This window comes from Hetaerina americana, unplaced genomic scaffold, assembly GCF_022747635.1.
Source record: "Hetaerina americana unplaced genomic scaffold, ioHetAmer1.1.p SCAF_7, whole genome shotgun sequence".
NCBI lineage: Eukaryota > Metazoa > Arthropoda > Insecta > Odonata > Calopterygidae > Hetaerina > Hetaerina americana.
Genome location: NW_027287316.1, coordinates 77,973,843 through 77,980,291, shown reverse-complemented (window position 1 = coordinate 77,980,291; position 6,449 = coordinate 77,973,843).

Here is a 6,449-nt window from a genome sequence, read left to right as displayed (position 1 = left end):
GTAGTACACTTTTATAACATTTTCCTATGAAAGCACAATTTTTAAATGAAAAACTAATGGAAAAGAAATGTGGAAAAAATTAAGAATAGCTTTTTAGTTGCATTTTTTTTATTCTGCCTCTGCACAGTTGCATTGTGTAGTAAAGTCTTGTTCTTACAGCTTTTGTTGGACCGTTCATCCAGCATCTATGACTAACAAAACAAATGCTATGCACACCTTTTTTCGCAATGTATGAACATTGTTCAGGATGTTTTCCTCTCCTGGTCATGTATTCTGATACAAACTGCGCAATTCTTTTCTTTTTTAGCTGGAAGTTTCTCCAATCCGGCATTTGATCTACTTGCATGAGGAAATATGTCACACTTGGTCTCCCAAAGGCATTCCATCTCTGGAGACTCAATGATGCGTGTAGTGTATTGATACCTGGTCGTCATTTTCATTGGACTTTTTTCTTTATTTATGATGAAAGGAAAAATAGAAGCTTGCTTATTTGCTTGAAATCACATTTGATTCAACCGCACACTCACAAGGGACAAACGGTACTAAAGCTTAAAGAGAACAAACTGTTCTTCGCATACTATTCCAATGTACTTTCTGTCTCAAGGCAGTATAAGAAACAAACCCTATCAGAAAGAGAACTGCTTAGTGTTATCACATAATAAAAGAGGCCAAATGATTTCCTAGGATAGAAGGCAAAGGAAAGCAATATGTTTGCATAGTAATACTTTTACTGGCGTTGCATCACTCGAGTCTTAGCAGTTTGTATCAAAGCAAATTCATCAGAAGGCATTCTTAAGTGAGCAGATTTTCTTTGATTAGCATTTCAGCAGAATGCATAATGAGCCATCATGAAAAGACCCCTCAGCGAAAGAAAAGAGCATAGCATTAGAGTAAGTGTTTACAATAAACTGAGTCCCTATATGTGAACAGTTCAACATAAAAATTATGATGAGATTAATATCTTACTAGAAGTATTCAAACTATAAAATTTAAAGAATGTTATATAAAGCAAAGACTTCATATTTTTGATAAGAGAAACAATGCACAAGATGCAAAAAAAATTGATAAATTATAGCGATTCAAACTATAGCTTATGGTTGACTGGATACATTGACCCGCTGCATGTTTTGCCTGAGATACAAAAGCTGATATATTGGCCCGGCACAATATAAGGATTAACGGGCTGATTTCCATCGTGAGCACCCCAGTTTATGATAGGTGAGTGCCGCTACACATCCGTGGCAAACCCCTCGTTCAATCCTGAGGGATACTCTCCTTATACTGCCTCTACACTTTCTATTGTGCCTTATTTGTAAGCAAATGTCCCCACTTATTTTCCAAAAGTTTCCAGTATTAGAATTATAACGTAACAGTTTCAGGTTTAACTTTGTGGAATTCCTTCATGATGAGGGTAAAAAAGAAACTTTATACTTCCACAATAAATATTAAATATTTCATGACCATGGTTTCAATGCTGCACTCTATGACCACTAATAGGTTGCTGCATTTGCACGCAACTTATTCCCTCTCCCTTACTCACCTTACTCCTCTCTTGAGCAAGACTATATAAGTTGAAAAATGTTGATGTATGTGGGTAAAAAAGAAACTTTATACTTCCACAATAAATATTAAATATTTTGCGACCATGGTTTCGATGCTGCTGCGTTGTGTGATTTTTCAGGTACCAGATCTTCTAGGGTAGTAGTAGTTTTGAGGGGAGGCGACCGACAGCTGAGGTCATTTGCGCCATAGGGGATGGATAGGAAAGGATGAAGGGTGGAGAGAAACCCGGCGTCGACATTAGCCTACTCTTTACGAAAGGCGCCAAGGGGTCCACAGTTTAACGTCCCATCCGACAGACGGCGTACTCACTCAAAGTGCCCTCCACAAAGCACCTCAAGTAGGGATCGAGATACCTCTGAAAATATTCAACACCGCCGGGATTTGAACCCGGGCCCTCTGGGTGGAAAGCCAGTGCGCTAGCCCCCGCACCATCTCGATCCCCCAGATCTTCTAGGGAAACCATAACTGGCCCAGGGAAAGCAACCGGCCCCCCTACCGTGATGTGTGAATTTCACTCTCCCTATAGGGCTTAGTACTGGGTGAACTCTACCATCACCTACCAAACCGATCTTCGGGTTGATTACTGTGTTAATGGTTTTTTTAATCAGGTGACGATGATGTGCAGCATCGAAACCATGGTCATTAAGCATTAAATCTTTATTGTGGAAGTGTAAAGTTTCTTTTTTACCCTCATTACAATTATGATGCTGAAGGAATACCAAGTTAAAGAAACTGTGATGCTATAGTAAAAGCTCAAGCTTGTAAGGCTAAATATTAAAATTTTAAATTTAATTCTAAAGCATAGTTTTTAGTCTGTTACCAATTGGGTGAATTAAAGTTAGTATCCCTTATTTATCTTGTTTAATTTATGTTCAAAGTTCATAATAAATGTCTGTTGCACAACTTATTAAAGAGTAACAGAGCAACTTACAGATTGCGGTTACTATGGTGATTAGCTGGCTAAAGTTATTTGTAATTTTTTGGTATTAGACCTTATAATAATTTTAAATGCATTTTATGGAGATTTCTGAAAATAAAACTATAGAATGTTCAACCTTTATGAGTATTTGAATGAGCGCTACAGGTTTGGCCTGGGGAATAAAAATAGAGAGCTGTTACTTCGTGGGAATGACTTATTTGATAGATTTCAGTGAGTGGAATTCATATAAGTTTTATTTATTCCTATATTATTCTGTTTGTCCAGAATGTAACATAGAGCATGATCTTAAAAATATACAGAAAATAGAACAATACATGAAGATACACTTTTTGATGAAATATAGCAGTCAATCCCGAATAAAAGTTGGCAAAACTCACTGAAACACTTCATATACATTCTTACATTTAATAAAGCTGTCAATCACAAATTATTACTCATTAACTCATCAGCAATGTAATAGTGCTTGATTAATAGCGGCCTTTAAAGTTCAGTTTTAAACATATTTACTGTAGGTTTACATTTTATATTCATAGAGACCTGTTAAATATAAACAGTTAAAATATGAAAGTTCCTAACACTCACCGTTCGCAAGTGATCATTCTCTTTTAGCTATAGGTTGAAAGATGGTGATATCCCTTCACTTTGTACCTTTCTGGCAACTTGTGAGGTATGGTCACTTGACATTTGCTATAACAGAATTACTGATGATGGATTATGTACGTTGGCTAAGTATATCAAGGTAATTAATAGTTAATGCTTATGTATGTAACATTTCACAGTTATGATGTATGAATTATTGTTATAATTTGTATAAAAATGACATAATTATAACAATAATGAATAAAAATGTTCATGACATAAAACCATTAATGCATTTTGTGCACTTTCATTGTAGTGTTATCTTTGCTATCTCTCTTTATAAAATTGTTTATTTAATCAACCGATCATGTCAGTAACAGTATCATTAATTTATTTGGCCAATATTCTGTGATGTGATAATTAATAATTAAAATTTAATTGAATTCCATTTAAATGGATTAACGAAAAGTATAACGGTATTTGGATGCTGGAACCAGTGTTATTTGAAAAAAATTCTGAAAATTGCAACAGCTGTCATTTGAGAAATCAATTCTTGCTGTAATTGGATATAGTCTTAATACCTCCAAATTGTAATGAACTTTTTTCTCCATCTGCACCTATTGCTAACCCATTCCATCTGAAATTTTCTCTTCATTTTAAAATTTGAAAAGTACATATTAGGAGTTCTATGATGGGGGTGATTGTTCATGTTGAATGGAAATAATGACAATTCTAAGTGTACATGAATGCATTGATGGAAATTTCTTGTAACAATGAAACCTTTGAAAACCTAAATCTCCACATTAAAAAGTGTAAAATTATTTAGCCATCTGGTTTAAGAATTTTCAAAGCATTTTTCTCAACAAAAACTTTGAGTAGATGAAGAGTTAATTTGTATTTAGCATATTCTGATGAGCTTGGCCCTTTATGTACATGCACTCTGCCATCTCGTGTTTCATTGCATATATTATTGTTCTTTCAGGAATCTTCACATGAGTTCATTTCACTCAACCTGATGTGCAATGACATAAGTTCAGTGGGAGTCCAAGCCCTTTGTGATATTGGGCCTGATTTGAAAATTAAGTCTTTGAGGTTGAATGGAAATAAATTTGGAACAGAGGTAGGCGGGGATTATTTAGTCTCTTTAGGGAATGACTCGTGGAAGAATGAAACTAAAGAGTGCTTTTACAGTTGGAAGAAATATTGGAGTTATTACAAAGTTACGGCTTTAAATTTCTTGACAGGGAGGGAAAGCTCTTTCAGGTTTTCTTGGAAACAATGACCATTTGCAGCATTTAGATATTGGAGAAACTGACCAAAGTATAGAAAGCATTGTTTACATAGCAGCTGTTTTGCGCAACCCTGATACCAAGCTAAGGTCACTCAATTTGAGTCGACCACTAATCAAGTTTTCAGAATCGCATGCTGCTGAGATTTTGGGACAGATGATATTTGTAAGTTTTCCCTCAAGTTTGATTTGTATGCTTGGACATTTACCTTCAATGTATCCTTTACTTAATTATTGGGTATTTTCATGGGTGTGATTGTTTTAGGAATGTACTGTAGTTCAGACAGTGGCAGCGGATAAGGATTTCTGTGTTGAAGAACTTGGGGATAGCAATTTGTTTGTAAGGGTAGTGCTGTTGCATGGGATTTTTATTGAAGTTCCATTTGCAATCCTACTATTTTTACAAGGGGTAACAGGGTTAATGGATTGACATTCCCAACTTTTTCCCAATGAATTCACTGTCCTTTTTCAAAGAATTTTCTCCCCATTGTGTTGGACCTGATTGCTTATTTTTGTTGATCATTCCTCATCTACTCGTGTGTCACTGAAGTCAGTCTGACGGTAGGTTTAGTTTTTGCCAGGAACTCCTCTCTCCATGTTGTACGGCCGACGTAAACTGATATCACAACTAAAAGAAACAGGATTCTCAAGGGAAATTCCTGATTCTCCTAAATGTCCTAATTTTTTTAATTGCCAAGCATATTTCCATTTTTATCTAAGTTTTTCATGAGGGAGTTATTCCAGATGTTTTATTAATTTTTCATACTGAGTGGCCACCATGTTTTAAATTGGGTGTATAATGAAATTTTCCAGCGATGCTTTCTTTTGACAATAAATGTATTTGGAAACTTTTTTGGAGTAATAATGGAGGTGTTGTTAGTAAGAGTAACAAACTAATGTTTTTCAGTGCCATAAAATAAATAAACTCATGAAGTTTCACCACTCAGCAATCTTCAGTAAAAAGTTTTACCTTTCTTCACTTTAAGAATGATAAATGCATTCCCCCTGGACATTTTCTTATTTCTATCAATGTGAGCATTTAGATATTTATTAAGTTTTTCTTTACACTCCAGTGTAAAATCATCAAGATTCTACTTTGGCACTCTCCTATCGTAGTGACAACTAAATTAAGATGCAAATATTAACCTGGGAAGCTGTGAGTTGCTGACACTGTTCCTAAAGTGATGTCAAACCATGATATAATCTATATCTAGTGTATTATAAAACTGATATCTACCTGTTTCTGCTGGCATCTTCTTCCATACTACCTCAGATGTTTTAATCACGTGTTTGCTATTATCAAAGCCTTTCTTCTACAGAACTTGGGATGGGTAGCTTGAAAATGCAGATGATAACTACTTATTTGTTACCCATTGGTATAACGGACTAAATGATGCTTTAACTTGGAGCAGGTATTGTGCGAAAAGACTTGGGTAAATATATGTATGTACCCAAGTTAAACCTTTGGTGCTAATGAAATTGCACCCACTTTGACGTACAATGTTTGTGAATCCTATTCAGTCATCTAAAAAGTTTTAGTTTGGCACTCTTTGATTCTAATTCTGTTTCATTTTGATCATTAGATGAACATGAATTTAAAAGAACTGGTTCTACAGAAATGTGGACTGATGGATCATGACATTGAACTCTTGGCATTAGGCCTACATAAGTATAAGAATGAGAGATTCTTGTTACCGACTAGAGAACCTCCAGCTGTGAAGTATAAGGTTAGATTTTGACCAATTTTGTATCAGAATGTAATGGAATATGAATGAGCTTCTGGTATTCATGATCTTTATAAGAGATGAAATGATCTCAACCCTCACATTCTGAGCCTACCTCTTAGTTGATTATCGTGGTTATGGTCGGATATTTTGATTATAATAAAATAAGATTGGAACATTTGCTTGGAATAAACAGTTGATAACAAACAGAATCTGCTAATGCTCCAGATAAATGTTACATCAGTGGCGATTTAAAGGAAATCTTTTTCAGGAAGTAAAGAGCTGCTCTTCCTATGAAACTGTAACCTCTGTAGAAAAATACATGAAGGGCAAAGGACTGTGGGAGCAAATGAAG